General features: G+C 34.8%; 1 protein-coding gene across 3 annotated transcripts in view; it reads right to left on the bottom strand.

Moving 5' to 3' along the window:
* Positions 1–13,734, bottom strand: part of Mgat4c (MGAT4 family member C) — a 675,471-nt gene that overhangs the window by 387,664 nt on the left and 274,073 nt on the right. The window lies entirely within an intron of this gene.

Below are 13,734 nucleotides of genomic sequence, written 5' to 3'. Positions count from 1 at the left end.
CATCACAAGACCCAGCTCTACCACTCTTGGGCATATACCAAAATAATGCTCATTCATACCAAAAGGAACCTTATTTCAGATGTTCTGGACTTCTCAACTATAGGAAAATGGATTAGATTTTCAGGTACCTCCTTCCTGCTCTGTTGTCACAATAAGTGCAGGAAATGATATTCAATAAGACTTCTCATGAACACTCTTTGAGAATCAGTTAGCTTTAAGACCATAGAGGCAAGGAGTTGTACAGTCATGACATTCTTTTCAGTTTTTTTCATAAACTGTTGGTTTTTTAACATATATATGAAAATAATATGAACAAATGAGCAAGAACAAGAATTATGCCGCTCAAAATTTAAAAAAAGTAAAGTTTCCCATTCAATTATCCAGTGACTATAGTGGTCTTCAGTGATGAAAGAATGTGGGCTATATGCATGCTTTGATTTCTTCTGCTTTCTCTCCCCACCCCTCTCTGCCTTCTCTCCCCCTCTCTCCCCCTCTCACACACTCAAGATCTCACTCCTGCTATTGCTCTTTCTCTCTCCCCTTCCTTTTCTGTATTTTTTTTATTGTGGTGATTGGTAACCAGGCCTAAGTATGTGCTCAATGACTTATACAAGATCTCTATCTTTGGGACCTTCAGTTGCTAATGTTTCATAGGCTTTGCATACACTGAGCTAAAGTAAAGTTTATAAGTATACTGCATATTTAACTGCTGCAAAATCTATTGATGGACTCTTTTGCCATTTCTATCACATATAAAACATGAGTAACCCATGATTGTACTTTTATTTATATAATGGTTTTAAATTAAAACTGTGTATATTAAAATAAACAAAATAAGATATATTTAAGCATTTATTGTGGCTGTGAATGTTAGTACTCTTACAGTCTTTGGACTCATATGTTTTGTCTGTTGAAATTTACATACATTTAAATTATTTTAATAAATTTTATTACAGATGATATTTGTATTGGAAAAACTTGGCTATCATATGTTGTTTACAGTCTATGAAAAAGGAGATGGGTGTTTTATTTATCTGTTTTTATATGTGTATATATTTGTGGTGTACATGTTTTTGTGGCTGTATGTAAATGCATATACACTTGTATATGCACAGATCAAAAGTCAATGCTAGTTATCTTCCTCAGTATCTCTCCAAATCATTTATTGTTTCAAAAATACTATGTGACAATTTTATGAATGTACATGATGTATTTAGATCGTTTTCAGCCTCACGGTGCCTCTTATTTTCCCCTAAAACTTTCTGTGGTTATGTATTTCTTCTCATCATTTGCCCTTCTTTATGATCCACTTACTTTAATCAACAATGGTTGCCTAATAATGACTGAGGGATTATTTACTGGAGCTTAGACAATTTATCAATGTCTACACCACCAAAGCAAAATTATTCACCCTTCTCTGGTGCCTATCAAATATCAATAGATCCAGGTCCTCAGCAAGGCATAAGGCTTTATGAGCCTAATTCAGACTTACGCTGGAATGGGGATGAGCTTAGTTCTATGTAGTTCTTGCTCAGGTAACCGAAGCTTTCATGAGTTTATGAGTTAAACAGCCATGCCATTTCCAAAAGATGGCATTTCATAGTAATTCTCCTCACCGAACACTCTCTGAACCTTGATGAAGTATTATAGATGTTCCATTAGAGTTGAGCATTCAACAGTCACTTATTCTCAGCACATTCACCAGTTACAAGTCTGAATTATTCCCATATTGTTCACTGACCACAGCAAAGTATAAAAAAAATCCTTCTCTGACCAAGGCTTATGGAAGCACTAATGTATGGGTGTAAATATAAGTATTTAGAAGGTATTTGACAACCAACATGCCCATTTAATACAACAACGATGGTGAGTTTGTCAAGAAGATTCCAGAAGCACTCCCAAAAGTACTGGCTATTACCATTGCACTTGATTGCTCACAAATCAAGCTGGAATTGTGTTGGAAAGTCCCTGCCTGTTTGCTTTCATCTTGTTGGGAAATGTTTGCAGGGCACTGGGGGCGAAAAGTCATTAATAGTTTTAATCAAAATTAAACCCTATGTGATACAATATCAGCACACTATCAGGCAGCCTATACCCATTAGTCAAATATTGGCATTGTGGTTATGGGAGTTATCAACCAGTATCTTATGCATGCAAGGCCAAACGCACAGTACAGAATTCATGCCTGTAATGTAACATTGGTCCGTTGTCCACAGTTGGGATGGATATAAGCACCTTGATTTTTAAGACCAAACCCTTCACTCAACCTACTGATCATACACAGTTAGGCTAGATTGGCTGGCTTCCTTCTGTCCTATCATTTCCCTCCCCAGTGCTCAGATTACAGACATGCCTGCATGTGTTCTGTGTCATGTGGATGATGCGTATCCAAATGCAGGCCCTCATTCTTACAGGTAATTACTAATTGATCCAGAGTCTCCAGCAAAAAACAGTTTATCTTTATTAGTCTAACACAAACAATATCACCTAGATCCCAGGAATTCTTATTGCCTTACAGACTTGAACAATCTCATTTAAATTTTTGAAACAGAAAATATAAAAAATAAAGAAATGCCATAAAATCAATATGATTAAAATAATCTAGAGATGGAAAATGTTTAATGAATGATTTCTTTTCTAACATAATACAACTAAGAATTGATGGAGACTGTATTGGATCTCCATTACCTTCTAGAGCCTTTATTGTAAATAAATGTTGCATACAAAATATTTTGTAAATATATAATCAAAGAATACACATTTTTCCAGTTTCAAAACTGAAATATTACAAAAGACTTATGGTACTATACACTATTATCTTAATAGTCTCATTTCAAATCTACTTATCACTTGTAAAACAAGATTAAATCATATGTCTGTGTTATGCCAGAGCGGAAGGGTTTGTAATGCATAATAGGCCACGAATAAATACACATTTGGAAAAAGAAACACAAAACGGAGTTTAGGACCAATAAAGCTATAGGTAGACAAAAGGAGAAAAGAAAATCAAAGAGACTGCAAATGTAACCAGCAGAGACAAATGTAGAAAGTTGACAGGGTTTTGCCAGGAAACAGCTTGTGACTTTCAAAATAATTTTGGCTGAAAGTTGAGATGAAATATTCTGTTGAAACAACTTCCTAGAAACATCCTAGTGGTTTTTTCCACACTGAACAATTTTCATGTCTTTCTGTAGATTAGAGAGTTATTACAGGCATTGAACAAGGCTTATGTTAAAAATAGAGCAAAGCCTGTTTCTAAGACTTTATCCACTATAGTGTGTGTTTCAGTATTATATATTCATGGTGGACCAGTATAACACATTTGCCTATTTTTTTCAAAATGTATTTATTTTATGAAAGGCTCTAAATGGCTATGTTTAATATGGAAGAACAGTTAAATTATTATATTTTATAACTTCTCTTACTCAGAGAATTTCTTCCTTTTAAACATTTCTAAGTTCTTCCAACCCAGTTTTTCAGGCTTTTTAATGTGTGTGTGTGTGTGTGTGTGTGTGTGTGTGTGTGTGTCTTGTGTGTGTGTGTGTGTGTGTGTGTGCATATAAACATATACTTACATAAAACTCATGTAAGATAAGTATATAAATCATGCAAACATAAGTTTGTATCTACATATAAACTTACATTCATCAATTTAACATTTTGATAAATAATTTTCATTTCAGCCATATTTTATCCTTATAGATACTGAAAGAAACCCATTACTTTAGCATGAAAGAAGATAAGGTAGAAAGGGGGAGATTTTATGGTTTTAGATAAATATCATGGTTAGATGCCAGGCTCTGCTCACTCCCCATGGGAGGCCTTACCTTCTTGTAGGAGGGAATGGGGGGGTGGTTTGTGAGGAGGCTGCAGGGGAGGGATGAGGGGAGAGGGAGATCTGTGATTGGTATCTAAAATGAATAAAAAATTTTTGAAAAAAAATATCATGTTTAAAGTTGTGGGGAAAATTAAAGGCTCACAGTCTGATAGATAAATAATTCTTGGAACTCATTGAGAATGAATGCATCATTCAGGTATTTTTGTTACTCTTGTCCTGTTCTATTTTATTTCATGACATTTTGTTATGATTAGCGGGAAAAAAAAGAAAACTGTTTCTAAATGCTCATGGAATCAATATTTTTTTTTTAAGAAAATGGATGCATGTTGTGACCTCAGGTTGAGGAAGATTATCTTTGAATTCTCATTTCTAGGAGATGTCTTGAATCTAAAGTCCATAAATAGTTCTCACTTTCTATGCAAATTTTGAGTGGAGGGCATATGACAGAAATGTATAAGAAATGTTAGGAATAAAACAATTTAGAATTAGTTTAAATATGATTCTCTTCTTTCTCTTTCAGGAGAAACCATGGCAAAATCTTTCTTCTAGAAACAAAAGTTAGTCTTGAAATATGAACTGGAATCATGGGTTATTCATATAGGTGACAAAAATGCACTTTGGAAGTTTTCTGAGTATGCAGATTAATAGATAAGTTTATTCATAGAATACTTAAATTTTGGCAAGCTTTAAAGCTAGGGCAAATCTCAGCAGCATCTAATACTGAGGTATTTCCAGGTTATCTTAATATATTATGAGGTTTCTCTGTAAAATATAAACCATAGAAGATACCCACAATGCTTTAAGAACCACACTGTTCTTTGGCTTTATGTCAACTTGCATTTTAATGCACCCAGTAGTTTACAACAGCTCTGGCCCAGAAAGATGTTCAGCATATAAAAATTACCACAAAAGCTATTTGGCCTTAAACAAGCCCAACGGGTTAATACTTATCTGATACAACTTTTCTTGTAACATCTGAATCTTCCTACTTAATTAGCTGAATGCCTTGAATGTTTTTTTAAATTGTACACATTTTGAAACTATTTTCCTACGGAGAATATAAACTTGGGCCACGGGAACCAAATGAAATGTTATATGAGTCAGAATCTGAATAGCTACTGTGGGGGAAACCATACCCACTTTAAACTTGAGTCTTTTTACTTGACTTCTGAATGTCCCTATGACAGAAATAAGGCTAAACATTTTCATGAAATGGTACTAATGTACTGATAATTTGTCTGATGAGATCTTTTAGGATATGCCTCAATTCACAACAGTTGCTCTGTCCTGTGCAGGAATAACAGCATAGGCTTCTGGAAATCAGGCTCTCTAGGACATGTATCAAATATTATTATTCTGTGTATTAATTATTAATTAATTAATTAATTAAGTTAATGTTGAAATATGAACTGGAATCATGAGTTATTCATATAGGTGACAAAAATGCACTTTGGAAGTTTTCTGAGTATGCAGATTAATAGATAAGTTTATTCATAGAATACTTAAATTTCGGCAAGCATTAAAGCTAGGGCAAATTATTTAAATTAATTAAATAATTAATTAACAGTTTGGGGAAAGAATTTTTCCACATTTTACAGTTTTCCAAACAGCTTTATGGTATTTTAAAGACTGTGGATTAAAAAAATCAAACACTGAATTTATCAATTAAACACAAAAGCTGAATAACATATCAATCCACCCTAGACTAAAGGGACGCAATCTGTATAAAAATAAAACATATTAGACATTGTGAGTTTTAATCTAAAAGTCACTCTTGATTGTTTAAACCTATGCAGAGGTCAACTACAGAAGATAAACTGAGTTACTAATACTTTGATATCACATACGATATTTTAAAACAAGGATTAGAATTGTGTGTTTTGTTTTGCTTTAATAGAATGATGAATAACGACTTACGAATGAAATCAAGGACATTCAGTAATCTAGTAAATTTTTCTATTGAGCAATCCACCACGTCCACTTCAAACCTCTTATGCTTCCTAGCTACTTATCATTTACTTAGCTTAAATACAGGTGAACTGAAGCCCAGATTATTATTATTTTTTTTAATGATGACAGACATAATGCTTCTGTCAAACATATTGAAACACTGTGAGGCTCTATATGGCTGCTTTAGTCAATCAATACAGAAAATACGAAATCAGTTTCTTTCCGAATTTACTCATAAAAAGGAAAAAAGAATATCAATATCAATGATAAATTCATGTAGTTGGAAAACACATCACTTTTGATCTTTGACAATCATAAAATCAATGCAGCATATAAAAAGGCACACACCAATACCACTGGTTGTCAGAGTGTTGTGTAGTCTCAGTCTTCTGACCCACAAATAAGTGTGGATTGAACCAAAATTAAGCCTGTGAGACTTAACTTTTATGATCTGGACGGGCTTTAGCTTGAAAAGTAACATAACTGGCCCCAGTACATTAAGAAAAACAAAACAAAACAAAACTAGTAACTAACAAAAAAGGAATTTTCGGGAGCATAGGAGGAGAGGTGGCAGCAGACAGAGTGTGGGAGAAAATGATCAGAATGCATAGCATTTGTATGAAACTGTCAAAGAACTAACTTTATGTATAAAATTTATTCCAGGAAAAAACAAACATGTTTTCTTCAACTAAAATAATTCAAGTAGTCTTTTGTCTAATACCCCATAATATATCAGAACATCATAAAATAGTCTAAAGTGTAAATGGACCTGCAGTTAGGTGTCATTTTGTTATAATAGCTTGATTCCCTTATGAAGCAAACATGAGGAGTGTCTGTGTAACAAAGACAAACTGCTTTTCCGCTGCGCATCCCTCCATCAAATGTCTAATATATCAGATTGGTAAAAGTCAGAATGCTTGCTACTCTGTCCTGCCAATACCAAATGCCGGGAATTATCACCAATTCATTGAGCTGTGTGGAGTAGGGTGACTGTTGTCCAAAGGTGAAAGGTATACCTCACAAATATCAGAATAAAATGATCCTTTGGAACAAAGTATCAAAAATCATTAGAAAATCAGCTCAGTCTTCTAAGATGATTTTTGATCCTTTGCCAATGCTGTTATGTTAAGTGTAAGTTGACCCTTACTATTGTCCATTAGGTAGTCCTCAGACTACAAGACATTTTCTGTTTGTATTAAATGAAACATTTTTTTTCATTGTATCATCTTAGTATATTAATATTGAAGTCAACATCTAATATTTACTGCTTTTAACTGTCTAAACCAATATCTCTATTGTTTTTGTTTAATATTAAATAAAATTATTTAATGTGGAAGGTTAATATCATATCACTTTAAACATTATTTTCCAAATTAACAAAAACCCAGGAAGTCTCAGAAAACATATAACAAACATGTTTTCAATTCTATCCATATTAATGAATTTTCTAGAAAAGAAAACTAAATTTTGGCCACCAACAGAATGATACATTCCCCCTATTTAATATAAATGTTCCCATGAATACCTGTGCATGAACATTGTGGAGGATTGCTAACACTGAATTACACTGTATTAAAATATGCATACATAAGTACACTATATTAGTAGCATGTTGCTTTCTATTTTCATTGACTCAGCTTATAATGTAAAGAAAATTATTCCATATGTCTTTAAATTTAGTTTAGAAGTCTCATCCTCGAGAATATGAAAGTCATTGTATGTATGCACGTGTAGGAGCACATACCACTGGAATAGAATGTTTCAAAGCAATCTTCAGTTGAATAAAGGGAAGTAAAGACGCCTATGTCTTCTGCAAACTCAGCTTTCCATTTTCCCCAGAAATATTTTGGGGGGAAAGTGGGTAAGTAGCTGTTCAGTAATTTTTTTTTTTTTTTTTTTTTTTTTTTTTTTTTTTGGTTTTTTCGAGACAGGGTTTCTCTGCGTAGCTTTGCGCCTTTCCTGGAGCTCACTTGGTAGCCCAGGCTGGCCTCGAACTCACAGAGATCCACCTGGCTCTGCCTCCCGAGTGCTGGGATTAAAGGCGTGCGCCACCACCGCCCGGCTGCTGTTCAGTAATTTTTAAAGCCTACATAACCAAATATCCAGAACCACATTTGACACACACTACTATGACAAACTCCCATTCTTTCATTTGCAAAAGAAACTGCTTTCGCACTGTTTAACATTAACAGACTTAACTTTTCCTGATTTGATTCTGCCCACCTACTCCTTCAGCACTCATTGGCAATAATGCATCATGCTTCTTTCTCGAGATGATGAGAACATGTTCTAACTTAATTGTATACAGAGTTATGTTTTGAACATACAGTAAAATCGCTTCTTTTTTCTGTGTAAATAAGAGATGGGTTGCAAAGTTACAGAAATTCTATTTAACAAATAGATTTCAAGGTTATCAAACATACACAGTTGCAAGCAAGCACACTCATAACTCTCCCACATTAAGGAAGAAGAGAGATTCTCTCAGAAAGTACAGTCACACTGGTCCAATAATAGAAAATGTCATTCTCTTTTATGTGATAGAAATAAATTATCTCATTGCCATTTATTTTCTAAAATGTCAATGAAGGTGAAAAACCTTTTTAATCCTTGAAATATTTAAAAGCTATTCTAGTAAAGGTATCAGCTTTAAATGACTTCATATTAGGTTATAGAACTAAGAAATATTCACATTATACATAATCCTTAACCAAAATTATTTCATCTTATCCTATAAAATGGATGTAATTATTTCCAAATCAAAGATGAATAACTGAAAGTTAGCGGAGCTTTGTTTAATTACCCACCTTATTAACAATAATAGGTGATGGGATGGAGGAAGGAGTACCACTCTGGCTGTGGAATCCATTGTATATGTTCTAAACTATACTTCCATGAGCAAAGGTGGAAGAAGCACAGGGGGAAAAAAGCTTGGCAAAGCAGAGTTCAATCCTGTAGCTGCCTCTGTACAACTGTGGGTACGGCAGCTGCATTTGAGCAATATGTTGAGGACCTATGTCTCAGGATCCTAACATTCAAAATATCTAGTTATATTTTTAAAATGGCAAATTATACCTGTGTCTTAATGCTGCGATCGAACACCATGACCTAAAGCAAGTTGGGGAAGGAACTGTTTTATTTGGTTATTCCACATCACTATCCATCATAGAAGGAAGTCAGGACAGAAACTCAAAGAGGGCTGGAACCTGAAAGAAGGAGCCCATGGAGGAGTGCTGATTACTGTCTAGTGGTTTGTGGCTTTCTCAGCCAGCTCTCTTATAGAACCCACAACCAACAGCCCAGGGGTAACACCACCCACCATGGGCTGGGCCTTCCCCATCAATAATTGAGGAAAAGCCCCATAGGCTTGCATACAGACTAATCTTATGAAAGCATTTTCTTACTTGAGATTCCCTCTTGTCAGAAGAGTCTAAATTTTGTCAAGTTGACATAAAACTTGCCAGCACAGCTGATAAGGTAGGAAGGAGTTAATGCTGCTTATATAATCTTCCAATTTTCTAGTGGAATTCTACTATATAAATATCATTTTATAAAATAATGTGTAATATGGGAGACTCCATATATCAAAATGTATATATTTATTTATCATCTATTTGTAATAATTTATAACTTGTATGTTTAATAATTTTGTGGGTTGGATATAAAAATTAAGTATAATATCATATTATAGATGGAATTTTCAAACCATTGACATTACAGATCTACTTATATCTATCTATATCTCTATCTATATTAATATCTATCCATATCTATCTGCCATATGTCCATCTCTCTAACATCTGACTATATGTCTATCCTGTTTATCCACTTCATCATAATAACACTGAAATTGATCATCTCTATAACTATCTCTGAATATAACAGTTTTAGTGAAATGAAACTGGCTTAGCTTTTGTTAGCATCTGTTCACCGTGGTGAGTATATATGGGAATTGGTAACATTAGCACATGAATTTGGTAGCACAAGCATTACTGAAACAATTTAATTATTGAAAACATCACATTATAGAAAATGAACATAATATTAGAACAGAGTATTTATGAGATAGTAATTACTGTTTAGAATAATCTGGCAAATCATGTTTGAATGAACAATAAATTGTTTACTTATGAACTTGTTAATGTTCACCTAGACTATTTAGTCTCTTTAAATCAAATTATAAACACAGACATCCTGTGACTAGCTAGAATAAAACCGAGTTACCCAAAACCCATTCTTGAAAATGTACTTTTCAAATTTAATTAAAAAATACATTTTCACATTTATGTATTAACCTAAAAATGAGCATAGTTCTATTTATATTGAATACTAAATATCATTAAATACTCTTTATATTGAATACTAAATATCAATAAATAGTCCATGTAAAACTTTCCAAATATTGTCACTCACATCTCACTAATTTTTAAATGAATTATTAATCTTTTCTTAGAAATTTTCATGCTTATGCAGTCTCTTCCTGAATTTCATGTTCTCTCTCTCTCTCCCTCTCTCCCATCCCCTCCCTCCCTCCCTCTCTCCCCTACCCTTCTCTCTCTCTCTCTCTCTCTCTCTCTCTCTCTCTCTCTCTCTCTCTCCCTCTCTCTCTCCTTCTCTTAACTTGTTTGGGTTCAGTTATAGCTTCAGGTATGTTTACAAAAGGTCAAAGGGGAATAATGGAAAAGGAATGTTTAAATTAGGTTTATGGATGGAAAGATTATAGAATACAAAAATTGGTAAATAACATAAAAGAACTTTGAAAAACAATCATACGGAAATCTGGTACTACAGAAGCCTATTAACACACACACACACACACACACACACACACACACACACACACACACACACACACCAACCAATCTGTGAGTATAACATTCTATATATCAGTGTCACACGGACATAAACCTAGCCAACAAAGCCTGATAAGGCAGGAAGGAATTAACATTGTTTATAAAATCTTCCACTTTTGTCACAAACTTCAAGGATCACTGCAGACAAATATCATAAGATTTTAAGGGCCAAATGTGGTTGGAAAATACAAAGACATGATGTTTTACAGATGGCAGCATGGCAGATACACATGGGAATATCAGCAGGTGTGGCAGAAAAATAGTCTAACACGAAGAAGGGTGATGTGCACAAATATCACACACCTCACTGAAGAGCTATTGATAACTCTTGGGAGAGAGAGAGGATGAATTACCAGGTATTGGTTTTCTCTTATAGAGCAGGTTTTAAATATAACAAGCAATAGTTTGTTATTCCTATGATGTTTGTGCCAGTATTGCACCAAAGAACTTTTCCTTCCAGGTTGGTCATTTCTGTATCTCTTATTGGGTAAGACTGACAATTACATTTACCCTCTGTTATTATGCCAGGCTCCTTCCAGCACTATGAAAGCTATGTAGATGTATCCAACTGTCTTATTAAATAAGAAACACAGAACCAATGTAAAAGAGAAAGCCAAGAGGTCAGAGCTCAGAGCTAAAACCTTACCCTTACTCCTGCGGTGTTCCTACCTCTCCGAAAGAGAGCTACTTCCTGTGTGTTTGTCTTTAATATAGTCTTTCTGTTCTGCCTTCTCATTGGTTGTAAACCCAAACACATGACTGCCTCGTCACTGCCTGTAAGTACAGCCCTCCAGGTCTTAAAGGCGTATGTCTCCAATGCTGGCTGTATCCCTGAACACACAGAGATCTACCTAGCTCTGTCTACCAAGTGCTGGGATTAAAGGCGTGCACCACCACGCCACGCTCTTGCTATGGCTCTAATAGCTCTGACCCCCGGGCAACTTTATTTATTAACATACAATCAAAATCACATTTCAGTACAAAAAGAATACTACCACAAAGCTAGGCAGCAGAGATTGAGTTTTTCAGTATCAACTTGATATTTTAGTAATCTCTCTCTTAAGTGTGTGATGTCTTCAGTATTATGGTCTTCTTGTCAAGGTGTGAAAGTATAAAGTTCTGGGAGAATCCACAGCAGCAGATTCCTAATGTGACTCAGTTGGTATGCTAGCCCATCTCTGCTATCTTCTGTAATTCAGTGTGAGTAACCTGTGTGCCTGAATGTGTATACATGTGTGTGCACGTCTGCATACATGTATGTATGCATTGTGATTTAACAACTGCTGTTTCTAAAGGCAAAGAGGGTGAAAAATATGACTATCCCAGTAAGATTTATTTTTTATATAAGCATAATGTCATATGTGAGAAAGATAGTACCTTAAGAAATTAATACTTTTGCCGGGCGGTGGTGGCGCACGCCTTTAATCCCAGCACTCGGGAGGGAGAGCCAGGTGGATCTCTGTGAGTTCGAGGCCAGCCTGGGCTACCAAGTTAGCTCCAGGAAAGGCACAAAACTGAGCAGAGAAACCCTGTTTCGAAAAACCAAAAACCAAAAAAAAAAAAAAAAAAGAAATTAATACTTTTTATTCTGGTTGCACATTATTGAGATATTAGAAACATGGACTGTTAAAGCAATTCTTAATATTGAGTTCTAAAATTTGGACAGGTGATAAGGCAGCTAATGATAATTTTAGAACCCTTTATATTAAAATTTAATCCAGAGCAGTGTTATTTCTTGTGGACTTCTTTCCATATAACATACATAACAAAAGTAAAAAAAAATGTGTTGTATTCAATGCATGTACATTAATTTTGGTTAGTTCTATGCAAATTTTGTCTAACAGATTTTGATTATACTTAATTCCTCCTCCCTTTCCAAATCTGATTCAGCCCTTTTCAGTACCCACTCAACCCTATCCTATTCTTGTTTTAATCCTTCAGCACAAAGTTTTGGTCTCCAAATAATCTCAAATGTGAAGTCTTTCTGTGGAGTGGTTGACTTAACAGGGTGTACACTCTTAGGGCAGCTAACAATTGCCAATAGCTTCATGGCCTTTAGCGAGATCATGTATGTGTATGATTGAAATGGTAGGGAAGAGAGATGGCCTTGATGAAACTATGTAAGCTCATGAGTGTAGCAGAATCTTAATAGTTTTTATTAATAAAATCAAATCTGGGGCCAAGTATTGGGGTGAGTGCTGGAAGATCAGAGAAGGAGAACAAGTCACAGCTAACCTCACCTGGCCAACTTCTCACCTGATCTTGTTTCCTCAGACTGGAAGCCTCTGAGTCCTTACCCAAATGAATCTCAGCTGAACTGTGCTGCTCAAAGCCTAAAAGCCTTAACCAGTTAAAAGCTTCTAGTTTCTGGTTTTTATGCCTTATATACCTTTCTGCTTTCTGCCATCTCTCCCTGGGATTAAAGGCTCACTTTCTGAGATTAAAGGCATGAGTCACCATGCTTGGCTGTATCCTTGAACACACAAAGATGCAGGTAGATCTCTGCCTCTGGAATGCTAGGATTAAAGGCATGTGCTACCACTGCCTATCCTCTGTGTTTAATATTGTGGCTGTTCCGTTCTCTGACCCCACATAAGTTTATAAGCATGCACAATATTTTGGGGAACACAATGCCACCAAGCATGAGTTAAAGAAAAGATCCATTTGTTAAATCAGAGAATTCATTTCTCCTTTCACCCAGCATCCCCTTGGAGTCTCCATTGTTCTGAGTACTCTTTGCTGTCTGTCTTTAGTCAAACCCTCACTTTAATGGAATAATTTTCAAGCCTATTTGCTAAACGTTCATTAAATTTGCACAAAACTTTTATATTCATTTAAATTAAAATTTAAGAATTTTCATTTCTAAAATAATGATCAAAGTAAATGGGTCCTAAAAATTGAAAAGGTAGAGGGAATATGAGTATTTAGTAGAGACATACAAATATTTGCAAATTAATTATCCTTTTGAAGCTGTGTATAAACCCCAAATGGGTTATATTCACACCTGATAGGCACATAAATATGGGTGCAACTGAGTAGCAGAACTGAATAAAATTGTCTCATTCAATATTTTTTTTTCATTTGAAAGATCAGAAT

The sequence above is a fragment of the Peromyscus maniculatus genome, chromosome 18 (genome assembly GCF_049852395.1).
Source record: "Peromyscus maniculatus bairdii isolate BWxNUB_F1_BW_parent chromosome 18, HU_Pman_BW_mat_3.1, whole genome shotgun sequence".
NCBI lineage: Eukaryota > Metazoa > Chordata > Mammalia > Rodentia > Cricetidae > Peromyscus > Peromyscus maniculatus.
The sequence above is the reverse complement of the archived record's forward strand: the minus strand, read 5'-3'. Positions and strand labels throughout refer to the sequence as shown.